The 19,259-nt window shown below is 39.6% G+C and overlaps 1 protein-coding gene across 2 annotated transcripts in view; it reads right to left on the bottom strand.

The window, feature by feature from the left end:
* Positions 1-18,660, bottom strand: part of tln1 (talin 1) — a 79,523-nt gene extending 60,863 nt beyond the window's left edge. For both annotated transcript variants that reach the window (XM_053340472.1, XM_053340473.1), the window contains exon 1: positions 18,465-18,660. The gene's annotated coding sequence lies outside the window, so the exon portion shown is untranslated. The remainder of the gene's footprint in view (positions 1-18,464) is intronic.
* Between the last annotated feature and the right edge of the window lie 599 nt (positions 18,661-19,259).

Below are 19,259 nucleotides of genomic sequence, written 5' to 3'. Positions count from 1 at the left end.
GGACGAGGTGCGGGGATTGCTCTGATAAGCGGCAACACTGAGCTATCAGGATGCTTTCTCACACGTGCTGCATTAATAGTCCCACACACACATATACACGCGCAGTCACTGTCTAGCCCCCGCTCTTGCTTGCACGCTCCAGATTCCGGGAGATTGGATGTCATTTACGAGCGTCAAGGAACTGCTATCAATATGTGGGAGAGTTGGGATGTCTGACTTTGTAGTAAAAACACACGCAAAAACAGATTTTGCACGGGCACTGCACTAGTCACTTTAAATATGCCAGTGTTGGCCAAATGACTCATTTTTAATTATTTTGGCCAGACATTAGATTAGCCTTTAAATGTCCCTATGACCAAGAGAAAGACAATGATCAGACCACTCCAGCAGTTTGTGATCTTGCTTGGGATCTCTCAATCCCCACAGTCAAAAGTTTACAACTTAGTCACAGTATCACTGCAATAAAAATGACAACTAATCCCATGAAAATACTGTAGGTAGGAGACCATCATAGATTCTAGAACTGCAATTCAAGAATCTCTATCACCACTCAAAGGAATAGTCAAACATTATTAACTTTCTTTGCAAGACTTGGATGAGAAGATCTATAGCACTGTGTTAAATATGAAGCTACAACCAGAGGATGCTTGGCCTAGCTCAACAGAACAACAGATGGAAACAGCTAGCCTGTCTAAAAATAACAGAATCCAACTACCAGCTCAATATTATACACAGATTAAACAAAGTGTAAAAACAACAAGTAGTGGCTCTGACATGTAACTTGTGGCAGACATTCATGCCAGGATTCCACTGAGCAGTCAAGCCCTCCACCTTTTTAATTATTTTGTTATTTAAGTTATTTTGTGCAGAATTCATTGCAAAAAAGTAAACCATATGAAATCAAATCTATAATGCAACGCATAATCAATGCAAAGTGACACTTCTTTCTCTCATCTGTTCTGTTGCACTGAAGCTTGTGATGCCTTTAATTCTCTATGTGAAAATATAATCAATAAAGTTGCTCAACCAAGACAAATTGAATGATGATCACTAACTTGTCCAAACACCATCTTCCACTGTAGAAAATGCTCCGGTTCAGAACCTCTACTACAAGCCAAAGTTATTTAAAATATGTGCAGCAACATGTTAGACTTAAGGACTTCTGGCTGTATCTTACACTTCTCTCAGGCTGCTGTCATTCAGCTCAACATGCTGATACACAGTTGTGCTGCTAGCTTCTCTCTGCTGGTGATTTTGTTTAATGGCTCTCATCAGTCTGTCACACACCAAATAACATCGTTGTTCAGTCTGCTATTTTAGTTGGGGGGGTGGGGGTCTAGTGTCAGTGGCTTCATTTCCAGACAAACTTGGATCATCCTCTACTCTGGAATGACAGGGTTCTCGCAAGATCCGACTCAGATGTCCTGATGTCATTTCCTGTTTTAAAAACCCTGCACTGCCATAAAAGGGCATTTCAGCCATCTGCATGCTCCCAGCTATGATTCAGCTGGGAGCAGCGTATCCTGTCTGCACTGAATGTAAGGACAGTTTGTTTGGCTCCAGGAATGATAAGAAATGACTAATCATCCAGCTCTCTACATTACAGGTGCCTCAAAAGCGTCCCACTCGATGTTCTTCAAAAGTTGTCCACAATTTTATTATTAAAAACTATTAGAAGTATTAAAGCACAAAGGCCAGAAAGGTTACTGAGACCTTCCACTCTTCCAGTTTGATTAGTATCAAGTCAAAGACAGAGAAAACACAAAGTGTGCAGATATCAGACAAAGTATAGTGAATGCCTCCCACTCCACCCGACTGAAAGAGGAAGTGCCGAGTCACAACAGTAATTACTGCACTTACTGAGAAATGAGGAAGAGTGCACGGGAGTCTACCGCAGACAGGAATACACTAAACAACAATAAGGACTGGCAATACAGGCTGACTTAAACTGTGATATTCTGTAAATAAGCATGTTGTATAGCAGCGTTTCTGGGTTGATGATGGTTTATAACTTTGAAATATCATTGTTAGTGTTGGCCTCAGTCAGGCTGCAGTATATGGAACACAGTATGACCCAAAGTGTAATCAGAACATTACAAATCAGCCTGTGTTACATTGTTGTTTTTTTACATACATAATTCGACTCAATTCACTCAAAATGGCAACAAAGCCACACACAGAGGGGGCTCCCAAAGCTTTATGTGAAAATGACCAAATACAAACAGTACTTGTTAATGTATTTTTATCAAACATATCCTATCATAACAAATATCTATAATATTATTACTCAGTGAAAAGCTTTCATCATGGAGTCATTCAGGTGCTCCACTGCTGCTGACACATAGGACACCTGAATGAACCCAGTAGAGCATGACTGATACCAGATTGTGGTCTCTAATAAATGTGCTGGAAATTATTGCTCCATTAATAAGGTTTGAAAACTTACAGTAGCGTTGGTGTCTGCTGTGTGAACATTGTACATAATATTCTATGAAAGTATTCCTTTAGTTTGTATATTTAGGGCCCGAGCGCTGACCAGCGCAAAGCGTATTTGGTCTTATATCTGTATACAAACATTCCTGAGTGTATCTGGTAAGCCTGTATGGGCTGAGCATCTTCATCATGAGGTGTACTGACAAACACTAATATATGCACATTTTGACACTCATGGAGTTGTAACATGCACTCACTGCCTCTGGTGATCCCACCAACTGAGATGTGGTTTGATGAGAAGTTCCTTGTAAAACATGGCCTTGTAAGCCTGTTTGGATACTAAACTGATATCTGAGACTCCTCATCTGAGTAGATTTTTTGTTATTGGGCATCATTTAGTCAATGTGTATATATTTTAGCTCTATTTAACTGTACATATTTTCCAGTATACGGTTATGATGGTCAATTTGAGAATGTATTAACAATCAGGTTCTAGTCAATCAAGTCTAGTCGTGGTTTTAGTTGTTTGAAGTTACAGCTAGGCGTGAGGTCTTCATCCTGGGGTTAAGGCAAAGATTAGGTTACAACTCTAGCCTTCAAATGGCTGCAGTCAGAAACTACTGTAGCAATATCTCATGAAGTTTAATGTACATTAAATCTACACGCAGCATGGAGCAAACAGTGATACGTTTCAGAGTTACAAAGTCAGATAATATGTCAGTAAATATTCATTGGTGAACATTTGGATCCTTGACATAATTGTGAATGAAGTAAACATGCTATGGCTCTTTTTACACATGCACTGCAACCCTGCAGTTATCCTAACATCAGCTGGAGGAGCTGTACTGTATGTGTGAATGCAAATGTCCAAATCAGTTGGACTGGACATTAAACAGACTTTACCCTGCCAGCTCACAGCTACAGTCTGTGTTTAGTTTATTTGGATCCCCACAAGCTGTTACCTAGGCAACAGCTACTCTTCCTGGGGTCCATGTTAAAATAAATACAACCAATTACAATTACAATATAACATAAATGCATGCCTAAATAGAGTCTTATTATAAACCCCCCCCCCCACTGAAACCAGCTTACATCATTGGTATCCACACACACAGATGGCTGTACACAATAACCTACACTATAGAAACAACAAACTTAAACTTATTCCACTGAAACATGGCTCTATACATAACAGTTTTTTTCATGGCATTTGTTCTAGGTTTAGGAATTATGACATGATCCCTCCTCACCTGTCTTGTTTGATGGTCATGTCTGTTCCCAGAGGTTGGTTGTTTAAAAATACATAATATCCCAGAATAATGTTAAAATCTATCTTCCACCTTCAATCAGGCAAGATAAGCATGCATTTGGTCTGTACTTTTTCTTATTGAACACTGGAGTGCAAGACGGGCTGCTCTATTTTGTACTAATTGAAGCTTATACAGCTCTTTATTAGCTGCACTAGACCAGATAGCTGAGCAATAATCTAGATGAGACAGTATTAAAGCTTGAATAACCTGCAACACATTCAAAACTAAATGCTTATTATCTCCCCAGGAGAACATTTAACTCTTCCACACTGCTTGATGACATATATACTGTAGAATCTTCAGCAAACATAGCTAAACTGGCTTTACTCAGAACAAGAGGCATGTTATTGGTAAAAATAAGAATAGAGCAAAAGGACCCAAATAACTTCACTGGGGAACTCCACACTGTGTAATGTCCAGTTAAGATCATGTGTGAATTTCCCCAGAGCAGGTAGGCGTGTTAATGATATGTCTATTAGGGCTAGGCAATTCATCGGAAAATAAACGAAATCGACATTTAGAAACTCTAATGGACTTAATCTTGCTCATGTCAATTAATGGTGGTGTTCACTGTTGCCATGACAGCAAAGGTTGCATATCTGTAAGGAATTTGAAAACTTGTCTCCAGTGATGATTTGAACCCAAACCATGATCTTTACATAGTTCTAATCAAGTAAACTAGACATTAACCACAGCTTCACACCTTAAAACATCTTTATTTTCACTCCCTAAAGATCCTCATGTGTGAGGGCAGCAGTGGAAAATACTAAACTAAAGAAACTGTGAAAATACATCATTGTTCATCAAGGGTGGAGATAATCCTTCATTAATAATCAAGGTTAAAAATTCAATTAATTGTGATTTAGATTTTTGTCATAATCGCCCAGCCCTAGTGTCTATCATGTGGATGGTGCTGGATAAAAGCAGCAGACCAGTTAAGCAGCACTGTCGGACAGGGCCGAAATGCTGCACTGTGAAGCTAGCGGAAGCAGGACTTCCTGTGGTTTCTCGCTTAAGATATAAAGCTGTTTTTTTTGTTAAAAGCATAAAAAACACCAAAAGACAACTGCAGTTTACTTTTTGCAGACACCAGCCTTTGTCTAAGGCAAACAGAGTATTTCCACTTGGTGAGAACATCTGACATGTGCTACATGTGTGACAGAGCAATGAATCAGGTCTGAACATCGTCTGGAGTTCACATGTGAAAACAGCTTATGCAGTGTTTCTAATGACCTTAATATCTTCAAAACTTCTGTTTCTTGTTACTTATCAGATGACATATACAGTGCAATAATACAGGGATTAAAGCAAAAAAAATCTATTTAACACCCTTCCTAGGAAAACAAGGTGGAAACAGCTGCGAAAACGGCAAATTGTTCTCCTCCTTACATTTCACCCACTGACCATTGCTGCTCTTTTCTAAATGAAATGGAAAAGCTTACAGGTAATAATAAGGCATACTGCGGTCTGTATAACCACAATGGGGGTCAGAGGTATCAATGTTCAGAAATCGTTATTACCATTATAAAACCTCAAATTTTGGGTGGATTTAATGAACTTACTCTTGTTGGTTTTTTACTCTGGTAGCTTTTATTGCACTTACAGTAACATAAGGAGTGTAGCTGACACCTCCAGTTTTTACCTGGTTCACTGTCTCTGTGTGAGCAGCACACACTGAGGGCTTAGCTCCACCAGAGATGAACCATACTGCTCTTTAATACAGAGATCATCATCATAGCCATAAAGAAGATCTCTCATTAAGACTTTGCTTTCTTACATTGATTGAACCAACCAAAACCAGCATAATGTCGCTGCCATGTACTTTTAAATAGCACATACAATGATCGCATATCTGGCCTTTTGGAGAACTTTAATCCCTGTTAATATAGGATATATAAAAATATCAATACCCACATCAACCCAGATGACAGAGCTCCAACTTCAGTCTCTCAGAAATCATCTTCCACGCTGTCTGCATATTAGACAAGAACACGGGGGGGTCAGAACCTGGAGGCTGAAACAGTCTGGCCTCTGTGTGAGGAGGCCTGTCCATTTGTGTGACTTTCCGAAACTGACACGTCCGCTTCACACAATGATTGTAGTGTTGCACTCAGCTGACACTATGATTGCCTTCAAGGAGACACTTTTAAAAATATGAGCCATTATCCCCATATTTAAACAATATCACATATCTTCATGTAACCTTAGTGAGTGCAATGTACTGACAAAGAGACACAAAGAAAATCTTAGTTGTAATAAATTGGAGCAGTCCTTTAAATGGACCAGCATTATCATGAAAGTGCTCCTGAGCTGTTCCTGCTATATGGCAAGTCAGAAAATCCTAACGTACATATGTACGTTAAGCATCAAATACTGGCTTCTAGCAGCTTTCTTAGCCGACTTCCTGTGTCAAAGTTCCACTGTCAGTCACGTCAACTGTCGCCCTGCAGCCAGACATTCTATCTTCGGCAGTCAGTTACATCTCAGCCTTTATCTCATGTCCTTAAGGCCTGAGCAGATTCTGTTCTATAGTGTCAGCTGAACTGTCCAACAACCAGAGGAATAGAACAATAACTTATCTTACTGTACCAGAACAACACATTTTACTCTCCAGCACTGATAAGTACTGCATGTCATATTGTACATCCTCTGCCTTCAGTCTCTCAAAAATACTAGCCAGTGCCTGAAGCTTATAACAGTGTATATGTTGAGTACACTGCTATTTGGTCACCATGAAAATGTTATTTATTTCTTTTGCTCAAGGAAATAACATCTGTGATTAAACTCTGTTGATGTTCAGCTCATGTCAGGTACAGTAGGCCTACATGCAGCATGGAGCAAACAGGAATTACAGAAAAGTCAGAACATTTTAACTGTGCTTTGTGCCAAAACACAATATTTCATACAAAATAAATGATATATTGATTAGAACCAGCTATGACAACTTCTAGCTTAAACTGCAGTACAACCTACAGCCACTGCATGCACCAACTGACTGCCATTAAAAAGATTCTAGGAATACTAAGTCGAAATCTTTTTTTTCCCAAGAAGTCATTATGATGTCAGTCAATAAGATTTTAAGTCTTATAGTAACCTTGACGATAGATGTGATTGGTAGTTGGCTCACCTGCTACTCTCCCTTGCTCCAGGACTCTCACTGTTTTAGCTTGGTCCCAAGGCATAGACTGTAAAACATAATGTAACCATTGTAACCACTGTGACATCGGCCACTGGTTTGTGGACTCCCATTCTGAAGCCTCAAGTATGCATTTTGTCTGTTGCCATCTTGGATTTTTGGAGCCAGAAGTGACCATATTTGAACGAGAGGGTGGAGCTGACCCAAATGCTAGCAGCAGCTACTCAACAGTGAAATAGTTCGCAAATCGAAGCAGTATTTATCATGTCAGCATTTATCAAGTCTGTGTCGTGAACTTTGTTTTGAAATCAGTTTGTTGACACAGTTTACTAGAAGAAGTTACTAGAAGAAGTCCTTGGCTCAAGTATTAAAACCACTAAGCCACAAAATGTTGCATCCAGGATTACACTAAAAGACTAATAACCTTTATTCTGCAATCTGCATCATGGAGAAATATGACTGAAGATGACAGCTGCTGGATGGATAAACTCATTTTTGGTTTAGCATCATCAGATGATGACTAAAAGAAGAGCTCTCTGATCGGTAGCAGAAGTATTGAGGTGTTGACAGTGAAGCAAAGTGGCACAACTAAAATAAACAATAGCAAAGAATAGTTCACCACATGTTCATAGTGTTGCAGAAGAACAGACAGCTCTGAATCATATGTGACCAACCCTCACTCACATCCTGTGTGACAGTTCACAGACAGCCCTGCTGCAGCAGGCTGCAGCCTCACAGCCTGCACATCCTGCACCATGTTCACCTCAGATAAACCAGACGCTATCAGCTCCATAGTCATATCTGCTGTCATGTAGAGAAGGATCTCTGCATTCACTAAAACACTACAGCTGTCATTTTTTTCTTTCCTAGTAGAGCATGTTCATGATGAGCCACTGCAGAAAAATGAAGCATGCTTTGCTCAGCTTTATCGTGAAATGTTGCTGATGTAATACATGTAGTTATGACACTTCTTACATATGAAAGTAACATTTGGTGACCTGCCACCAGAGTCTTTTCCCACATGTGAGTATTCCCACAGCAGAGTAGACACAGCTGCAGCTCGTCGGAATAAATACAGACTCCCTGATGAAGGTGGGACAATGACAACATACTGATGATACTTCATTATTACACTGCTCACTACCTGCCATGTTTGTTAATGTTATTAGATGCAGCTGTGTTTACCTTGCTATGACACTGTGAAAAGGACCTGATGGGGTCGTCACACTGGCCAAGTGATCTACAGTACCTACCATAGACTCCATAGATAAAATATCACTGTAAACTGTGACAATAATCATCAACTATTAGTGCTAAAATATAGTTTAAAGTACTTTTGGAAGGTTTAGAACTGCAGAGTTTTCCCTGGAAAAGCTGGAGAATACACATGGTGTGATGTAAACTGTGTTGTGCACTTAAGTGCAAATAAAAAAATCACAATCTGACAGATGAAAGTGTCCAAATGGAGTTAAACTACTTACCCAGATGGAACAAAAACATGAAAAATAAAGGTTTATTCTGTAGGGATGGTGTGTTTATCTCCCAATTCAATACCATCACAATCCCTGAGTATTGTTGTTTGATTCAGATTCAATTCAAAACTGAATGTCAATGAAATGAATAGAAAAGAAGGCTCTATTTTCAGTCTCTTACTTTAGTTCACTGTGTGCCAAACCATTCACTGGTGTCCTTAGAGATAAAATATGAAACATAAGGCAATTAAGATAAATAGTCTGCAGCCTTTTTATTTTAAAAAGTTAACTGCATTATTTAATAAATTCATTTGACAGCATTTTACAGCCTCCGTCGTAAAGTTCAGCCAGAGTAGGTGGTGTTGTCACTAACATCATGTCTCCAGCACTGGAGAGGATCCTTTCTGCTGCACTATGCAGGCTATTCATTGTTGAGGTGAAACAGCCTGATCACTGAACAGACTGAGCACTGACTTACTTTCTTCACTTCACAGTTGCTTTTTTGAAGATAACTAGTGTGTGTGTGTGTGTGTGTGTGTGTGTGTGTGTGTGTGTGTGGTGTCCACATTCTCCTGATCCATTGATTTCTGTAGTGCAACAACTTGGTGAAGTTTTATCTGCTGGGTGGTAACAGTTAACTTCATATGTAAACTATGGTTACCTATGGTAAACACACAGGACATATCAGCTGTACTGGTCTCTAACAGCCACCAGCACTGACTACTCTGCACTTGCTAGTCCAGACATTAGAATCCACTTTACTAATGGCGCTTTTCCACTATACAGTTCTAGCACGACTCGACTCTACACCGTTCCAGGACAGACCTTTTCCATTACATAAAAGCAGAGGTGGAAAGTAACGAATTACATTTACTCACGTTACTGTAATTGAGTAGCTTTTCTGTGTATTTGTACTTTTTAAAGTAGTTTTAAAAAATATGTACTTTTACTTTTACTTAAGTATGTTTTGTGTGAAGTATTGTACTTCGCTACACTTTAAATCACATCCGTTACTGAGTAAAAAATGTTGGCCGAATGTTAATGTTTTTTTAAAGCAAAGGGGATCGAACAGCATCATTAACCAGCATGATACAATGACTTAACATTCATGCAGCCTGTTACACCTGGCAGCTAGCTCTCATAGCGACATATAAACTCTAACACAACACAACAAACTCTAAAAGAAATGTCCATTAGACGTTGTGCTGTCGTCTGTCTCACTCTTCGTGTAGGACGAGGCATTGCGCATGATGCGTTCACGTGAAAAGGACAGCGTCGGAAATGAGAGAATTGAGCGAAAGCTGCACAGGGGCACAGCCTTTTAAACATGGGTACTTAAAAGTTTGGTCTTCTTTGGGTAATGTAAAGAAAAGTTATTGCTCTTGTGACTTTGACTTATAGTGATTCATAGATATGCAGTATGACTGTTGGTTTAAACCAGGGTGATTGTAGGACTAGGATCAGAGCTTTAGAGGAGCTCAGCTCCTAATGAGAATTTGAAATTCAATGCCCTGCAAGTGTTTTAAAAAACCCCAATAATCATTCAGTGTTTCCCACACAATATTTAGAGACTATGGAGGGTTTATTATTTATTTTTAGGGGTGCTGAGATCAAATTTAGGGGTGTAAGAAAATCCCCCAAAAAAGTCTAAAATCGCTCCGGGTTTACAGAATCCACAATTATGCCACCTTCAATTTAATGGTTGTGTTATTTGAAAATGTTTTATGGGATGGTCTTCACTAAAATTACATATCTCCATAAATGTTTTAAATGTTGTGTGTCGACATATTTTGTCATTGAAGCTGAATTTGTAAATGTATACCTTTATCTTTAATTAAAACAACTAGTTAGAGATTTATGAGCCATCACTTTGTCCTACAGCCGCCCCCCCCACCCCCGTTATAAAAGTAACTAAGTAACTTTTACTCAAAGTATTTTTTTAACAAGCTACTTTTTACTTTTACTTGAGTATATTTTTAGACCAGTACTTTTACTTGTACTCAAGTAAAATTTCTTCAAAGTAGTGGTACTTTTACTTGAGTCAAATATTTCCGTACTCTTTCATAAAAGTACCTATTCAACGTGGGCGGGGTCGTCATAGCACGGATCCGCGATCCTGCCGTGACTTCGTTTTATACTCGACACAAACACATAAACAATGGAGGACATGGAGTCAGTGGTGTACTTGCTGCTGTATGTGGCTTTCTGTCACACACAAAGCAAGAGAAGAGAAACGTATGACTGTAACGCTGTTGACGGTATTTAAAAATGCCGGGTTTGATTCTTGTGTGGGACGGCTCTACCAGTGAAGACTCTGACCAATCAGTGGCCGGCAGTATGTTGACGTCACATTTAGTATCGCCTCGGCTCGGCTCGCTTGGAACCTCAGCAGAGCAGGTACTAAAAAAGTAACAGATACCAGGTACTATCCATAGTGGAAACGCAAAAAACAGTCACAGTAATGACTGTAATAGAAATGGTTGGTGGTATTGATACAATCTAGATGTTTCATTACAGTATGTAGCAAAAACAGTGCTGGCACATCTCTATAACATAACCACAACTTTTCAACCACATGCAGTCGGAATTCAGCCACATCTCTTTGCATGTAATCCATCTCATATTTCCTGTTTATTGTCTAAGATCAATCAAATGAAGAGGTGAAGTGATGTCACTGTGAGCATGCATTCATTTTGGTATTACTACTCATACTGCCTTGAGTGAAGAAGATGAACACTTCTTCCACCATGGATGACACACGCTACTACACACATATTCACAGCTGGGTCCAGGTCTGTATACTTTAAATGAGGTAGTGGTCTGTATTTAGCAGGGCAACACGAGCCCCACACTGTATAGCTGCTGTGTTGCCTCCAGCCCTGCAGAGGAATTCAACTCTGCATTCCTTCTGGAATACCAGCATCAGAGCAAAGAGACAGAGGAAGAGAAAAAAAAGAAGAGAGGATTTATTCAGCCTTATGTCACTGGCAGCCAGCGCAAGAACTAAATGCAGCCAGTCCCAGCAGAGTACAGGAATGTGGAGACATAGAAATTCTGTGGCAGAGGGAAGATAACATCTCATCTACAATTTGAGACTGTTTTGAACTACAATGAAGTGAAGGTTAGAATACACTATATGGATTTGACATATGTGAAATGAACAGAGGCCTCCAGACAGACCATCATCCATCTGCTTCATACTTGATGTAAATAATGTCACTGTACCAGACACTAGTTTGCTAAACTTTAGCTGGAGCTTATCTTCTTTACTTTCTGAGATATGGAGGTACGTCCTGCCAAAAATGAGTGTTGCTAAAATATCACAAAATTGCATAAGACTGTTGCACTGTTTTTACTGAATGCTTGAAATTTTCAGGGACTGTTTTACACTATTAAATGTCTTTAACTTGTAAAATAGTTGGTCCACTGTCTCATATTTGCCAAGTAATGGTTATTAAATAAGGACATTTGAACTGATAAGCTTTACATAGACCATACATACACTGTATTTTTAAATCTCATGCAATGTTTACCTCTTCATCAGACTGAGGGTATACAGATAAGAGGTCTGTCAGTCATTATATCTTTAATCATTTGATGTTCTTGTTAGTCTTCTCCATGGAAAACCAGACTCTGAAACACTTATTATTAATTAATTCATTAATTATTTTCTCAGTTAATGGATAAATCACCTGTACTATACCACATACTATCACATCTATACCACATCAAAACTTTTACAAATGTCTAGTAAGGTTATGTTATTAGATGTCTTGCTTTATCAAACCGTCGGTCAAAACATGAAGATATTCAATTGACTGTAAAGACAACTAGGTGTCAAATTTGAGCAGCGGAAACCATCAAGTGTTTGGTATTTATACTTGAAAACTGAGACGACTAATGGATGAAAATAGTTGCCAAAATCAGACTAATCGTTGCAGCTCCTGATTACACACTGCTGGTACAGAGGCTTGGCTGGAGGGCAAGTCCCCCCATTCCCACTAAATTACACCCTTGTTTGACACGTCTCTACACATTCTTTGCTCAGCCCACATGTTATTACGTTGTCAAAATGCCTGTCCTTGTCCTGTCCAAATTTAGTAATATTAGAGTTAAAACAGCCCAGAGTTTGATAAATAAACATTGGAGTATGACATGCCATGTTGTATATGCAGTGTGGAATAAAACAGTTGAAGAACATTCTTGGTGATTGGTTGATAAGAGACTTAAAAGAATGGTGGAGCAACTCTATCCCTTCCTCAGGCCTTCTGAAGCACATACTGTACTGCATGTCTCTGCTGATTGTCTCAAAGTGACTACTCAGCAGTTCCATTTTACTACAAAAGACAGGGAGGAAATCACTGCTGTAGCACTGTGGCCCTGCTTGTGTGCAGACAAACAGCTGCTGTCTACAAGTCATCAAAGAAAAACCCACTTGGTACTTAAAGACAATGCACTGCAGTGTGCTTTTAAAAGGAAATACACCACAAGAATTTTCTGTGTGAACAAATAAACCCAGAACACTGAGAACAAGTCCAGAACAGCTGAGCTGCAGCTCTTCACATCACACATCAGACACATCCATATTATATTCTCATGCACAAGCTCAGGTATTCTGGAGGAGACAAGAATAAAAGTGTAAAGTCCTGCAGGCCGTGAAAGCCTCATAATATGACAAAATGGGATATCAACACTAATGATGAAACTATTCTTACAGCCTTGCTGCCATTAGAGTGAAAGTGACATTTTCCTTTGGTAAGCATGTGTGCCCAACATGTCAGATCTGGGCTGGGCAATATGGCCTATAAACAATACTGACGTATTTTTAGGCTATATTGTGATACACAATATTTCAACATTTCAAAGTCTCCTCTATGCTAATGTAAACTACTGAAATACTAGACTACACAGACCAGGCACCCGCAGCAATACAACATGCCCCATGTGATGTCACCCTCTGGTTTGTACTGGAACCAGTTTGAAGCCCTGTTTGAGTGTTTGTAGCATGGATGCATTCTATGAAATGGATACTAGACTCAAAGATAGTGCCTATTCAATCAAATGAGAATTGCTCGTTTGGCACAGAACCAAAGACGTGTATTGCTTTTTGGTGGTTTGGAAAGTCCACTCGGCAAAACTGGCAGCAAGGCTGTGCAGTGGCACCGTATTCAGTTATAATTTACATCCTTGATTTGAAGCCCAGAGTTGCAGGTGGTGGTTAGCACCATCTTCTTCATTTGGGGCTAGGACCTGTCAAGTAAGAAGTACATTGTGAAGCCTTTCACACTCTAGAAACACATCCTGCTACCTCAGACCCAACACTAGCTTACTGGGAATACCGCGCACTGTGCTAATAGGATAGGATCATACTCTACAGTTGAGGCATAGTTACTGAGTGAAATGCAATTAAAAATTAGTACTTTTTTCCCCTTTGATCTAATTCATTATTATTTATACATTTCTATGTGCATTGTTTTTGGAAAATTGTTAATAAGGATCAAAATGAATCACTACAACTACAACTACTAATTGTTTGCAGTACACATACAATGCAGTAAAATTCAGTTCTTCTGGGTGCTCTGGCTTAACCCCAGATCTTGTCATTTTCAAAATCCACCCCTGCCAGCACACTTATTGCAGGGCTGAATTTGGAGACTGACATCATAAAGACTTGTTGAAAAAAAAGATTGACTCAGTATTTCTGGAGAGAAGATGAGGCTTTTTGAATGGGAGTCAGTTGGTGCATGTAGCAGCCGTTGGTGGCAGTGTGTAAGATTTAATGGCATCCAGCGGGAAGGTTTTGGAAGAAATAGAATATTAACAAGTATGTCTTAATTAGTGTATAATCACTTGAAACCAAGAATCATTATGTTTTTGTTACATTAGAAAGCCCTTTATATGTACATAGGGAGCAGGTCAGCTGCCATGATGCACTGCCATGTTTCTAAAGTAGCTCAGAACGGACAAACTAAACACTGGCTCATACGTGCCTGGAAGGAGAGGGGGGGGTTTATCCGTTGATTGCAATCTGCAACCTCCTGCTAGATACCACCAAAACCTCACACACTGGTCATTTAAAGTACTTCCACATTATCTTCAGCATCAAGCTCTTGGTAGTTGCCACTTGACCTGGACCCAGTAGGGTGATGGACCTAAGAAGTATTTGGCAGCTCACATATTGAACACCAGAGATACAGATGGTCTGGAGAGTGTGTGATCACATGAACGGAAAGGAAAGCGGGTCACCAAAGTCAGTAGCAATGTTCCTCTGGGGACCATAAATATAAACAGTACATTTCTGAGATAATGTAGATAATGTGTGTGCAAAGCCAACACTGTCCTGAGAATGGCACTACTACAAAGTTCATACAGAGTCCAAAATGAAAAGCAAGAATGTGACTATTAGATTCTACTATTAGGTTTCAAAGAGCATATATTCTCTAACAGCTTCAGCTATTCTCAGTTCAAACTTTACTTTGGAAATGAATAACACTTTAAGTCTACCAATGAGTAAAATAATCAGAGCAAACATCAAAACGACTGACGATCTTTACAAAGTGTCCTCACAGCTCAGTACGATGTTTAAAATGAACCAGCAGCTGTTTTATCTGTGGAGGGCCCTCACTGGCCTGACTGAACTCCCCAGGCATTTAACACAGGCAAGGGAATTGGCTCGAGTCTAAAACAAATGATTTCTTGTGCTGGAGGAGTGGCAGCACATGTTGCCTTGACCAAATATGGCTGAGTGAAAACACTACAGTCCAATCTGTGCAGCACACTGGAATGAGAAGTAGGTCTCCTTAACTGGTGTGAGCGTGGGCCATGACACAACGCATTGACACCTATCCAACAGAGCCTTTACTCCATACGCTGCTAGTTCAGGTTACTGTCCAAGTCCAGCTGTATGACAGAGCTGTCTCCTGTTGATGACTCAAAATCCAAACTTAATATTGTGACTGTGGAAAAGTCCACATTAGGGTATAATGACACAGCTCTACTATTCTATGACTGACTACATGGTTATCCCACATAGTCAAATGTGTTTGTTGATGATTGATGATGTTTCAATGATTTTGAGTCATTCACATCCCCTCATGAATGTGCTCTACAAACCTCACCTTACATTACCAGACTAATGTGGCGGGTATATGGTATAATAAAGTACAAATATTGATCATAATCATATTATTATAAACTCAGGCTGGGTGATATGGGCAGAATCAAATACCTTGATATGGATATTTGACAATATTGTAAGGATGACTATCGGTGCTATCACAAAATATTCACATAAATAATCATCAGTAATGTGGATATAATGACTAAGTGGATAAAGGCAGATAATAGAACAGTCTGTTAAGCTCAGAAAGTACATTTTTACTGTAATGCAGCCTTTAAACAGAGGGAAGGACACTTATTCCATATCACCATATTCAAAATCCAAGACATTACCTATAAAATATCACAATATCGATATAATATTGATTTATTGCTGAGCCTTATTACATACTTTATTTGGTGCCAGTATTCTCAGCCAGTTTAAACTCATTTCATGCTGTTTATATTTGCACCACTGGAGGGCACCAAGCCTCATCTTTGACAACTAACAGCATTAACTTTTTTTTGTTTTAGATTTATTTTTGGTTCTTTTTAAAAAATGTTTGCCTTTATTTGTAAGTACATGGGGAACAACGCACAGCAAAGGTCCCCCACCGGAACCGAACCAGGGATGTTGCGACCGTGTGGCATACACGCTCAAAACACCCTTAACTTTTTAAAGTGGAAGCCCATATAAACAGATTTGATATGGATCTCTTAAATGTCATTATTTAAGATCTGTGACCAAGATCAGTAGTGAGAAGGACAAGACATAGTATAAAATTAACTTGTCAGCACCGTCTGGTGGAGAAACTATGTAATGAGTTGGAGACACTAGCCAGCACTAGCGCACATTTTAACTGAATTTCTAAACTATTTTGCAAAAGAATACACAAATGAAAACATGATAGAAATATGACGTTTGTTTATTGTTTTTGTCTGTTGCCATATTTCATCTCTTCGGTGTAGTGAGGTTACATGCTTCATGTATTTATTCAGTGAGTCTGTTTCCAGACGTTTTTGCAATATTTCAACTTTTTTCCTTCAAAGTTTCTGCATTTACTCTCTAGTTTTTGTTTATGTGCAACTTGATGTTCATAAAGAAGGTGGATGGAAACACGATAATCAACATATTTGGGCATTTCTGTAATGACATGTCTTGGAACTTTCTCTGTATACTCTGCTTACATAATTTCTGATGTATCTGCTATAAGCTAATATCAGCCAGACTTAGACTCAGCCTTTAAAAGGTTCCCTGAGAAACACCAAATATAATTACAACTGTTACCATCACATGTACTGACACACCCTGGAGAATGAGTCTAATATACTGCTGTAACATGAGGAGGGAAATCTGTACAGGTCAGCATAAACTACATGTTCAAGCTGTGTTAAGATGTTCTTTATGTTTCAGTCAGGTTCAGGTGATCAGCTTCAATTGCTTTGACTTTTTTCCCCATATCATCTCATTTACAACACCAGACCAGCATGCACAAGTTAATGAGTTAAACATTCATTTTTAAATTGCAATATTTTAGATTTACTGTACAAAACAGTGAGTGCAGAAAGAGTTCAACCTCAGGGGCGCATGAATGTGCTCTAACTATGACTTGATTTTATTTTTATCTGAAAATCTTGTTTTTGCTGAACCTTTTTGAATGACTCAAATTCCTCAGAAAAGTGATGAATATAGCGTTGGTGTAGATGGTTAATGCCATACACAGGTCTCTGTATAGTACATAGTAGAGTACACATAGGGCGTGTACTCTACCCACTGAGCTATGCTCAACCCCATCAGTCCACTTTTAAACTCACTGTACTTAAACTGATACAATTACTATTAGCATATTAGGCCTGCTGTGATCTATACTTAACATTCTCCAAGAACTGTATCAACATTTTCCCATCATTCATGTGTGGCTGCAAAACCAGAGGACATGAAAACTATAGGGACGAGCTCTAGATCGTCTCCATCTTCCATTGTGACTTCAGTGTTATAGCAGGATGGATGAGCTGTGGTCACAACAATGTGCAGACAAAATGTAACATCCTTGTGTTCCTGTAGGACTAAACCAACATGCTTTTAAATATGTATGGAGGGTCACATCATTTGCCAGTAGTATCCTGCCCTGCTGTGCTGACTGCAGACTGCTGTTAGGCCTCACAGAATCCTTCCATGCCAGCTTTACTGTAGTTGTTGGCATGTTTTCAAATACAAACCTGACTTTAAGCCTTCTGACAACAGTTTACTGCACAAAGTAAACATATCTCTAAGCAAATTCCTCCACTGTGTCGCACGCCACATCACAGTAGTGTGAGAAATGACACCCGGAGGCTATAGTTTCTACTGGCCTGTCTGCACAACACACCCAACGTTCAGCTTTGTTAAAGTAGAACTAACACTGATAGAAAGTCATACATGGGCCAATGTGGCCAGATTACTCAAGATGTATAATTAAAGCGAAGCTGACTAAAGGTAACTGCTCTCAATAAAATACGGAACAATGACAGACTGAGCAACATCATGTCACAACAGTCAAGTAAAAGCGCGCGCGCACACACGTACATACACGTACACACACACACACACAAAATCTAACGCGCGCGAGCGCACACACACACACACACACACACACACACACACACACACACACAGAGACAGACCAGTCATCTCATCAAAATGCCAGACGGCCTAACTTCTCCTGCGGAGGACTTGATGACTCTGAGGATCAGTGAGCATGTAGCTACAGTTGGTTGGGTATGAGGGGAAAAGGGAAATGCAGGTTTAACTGTCCGCTTGTTACTTAACAGCACGTCACTTCCAATCAATACTAAACATCAGACAAATGACTTGATCACATACACGCTAGTATGAAGTGTTTCCATCTATCATCAGTCCTGAGTCTCAGTCCTTTTACTAACTTTTCTTGTTTCCACATCGAGTCTGTGGTGACGTCAAGGACGTCTTGCTACTACGGTGGAAACTTCTCAAAGTTAGAAAACCTTCAATCTGACCTGAGTGCGTGAATCCACTTCCGCCGGCGGCCTCTCGGACTTTTATCACCAAAACTGTTGTGGGTATTTCAATTATTCCCCGATAGAGAGCAAAGTTTGAACTAGGGGAAAAGGCCAAATAGCGACTTTTTTCTAGTTCCCCTCCCTATCCGCTCTCAGCAGTGCTTCTGCTTTAACTCCACCCTGGCAGGCTGCGTTGCCGTGCAGCGGGGCGGTGTCGTGCTGTATGAAGGTGCACTGCTCAATGTTCATATGGCCCAGTGCTACATGGATGATTGAACCAAGAAGGCAAACTGCAAGTTAAAGAACAAAAGATAGAAATGATTATTATGAAGAAATTCAAAGTAAGAGTTAGGCTATGCACACTCTATTTTATGATATTGGTTACTTTAACTAGTGAGGGTGGAAATATGTATACTATAGATTAGAAATAGCAATACCATAATCTAAAAGATATACATTAGTAGATGTTTTAAATCAAATCTTTAGTATCAAAACTAAAATAATGACTATCAAGCTAAATATGTGTAGGATTTAACAGTGAATTACTTTTGCGCCATCTGGTGGTAAAGTCGGGTAAGAGCAGCACAGCTATAGCTCTCATTGAGCTGCAGTATGAGCACTGCGTACTCTGCGTTGGTCGGTGACGTATTTACGTCCTCTAAAGGCTGATTTATACTTCTGCGTCGAAACGACGGCGTACCTACGCTCTCTGCGTCGACGCGTAGCCTGACGTGCACCTCCAAAAAATCCTAACTGCGTCACGGCAACGTGGACCGCAAGGGCTGTGATTGG

The sequence above is a fragment of the Scomber japonicus genome, chromosome 19 (genome assembly GCF_027409825.1).
Source record: "Scomber japonicus isolate fScoJap1 chromosome 19, fScoJap1.pri, whole genome shotgun sequence".
NCBI lineage: Eukaryota > Metazoa > Chordata > Actinopteri > Scombriformes > Scombridae > Scomber > Scomber japonicus.
Note: the sequence above shows the minus strand (reverse complement) of the source record. Positions and strands in the feature narration are given on the sequence as shown.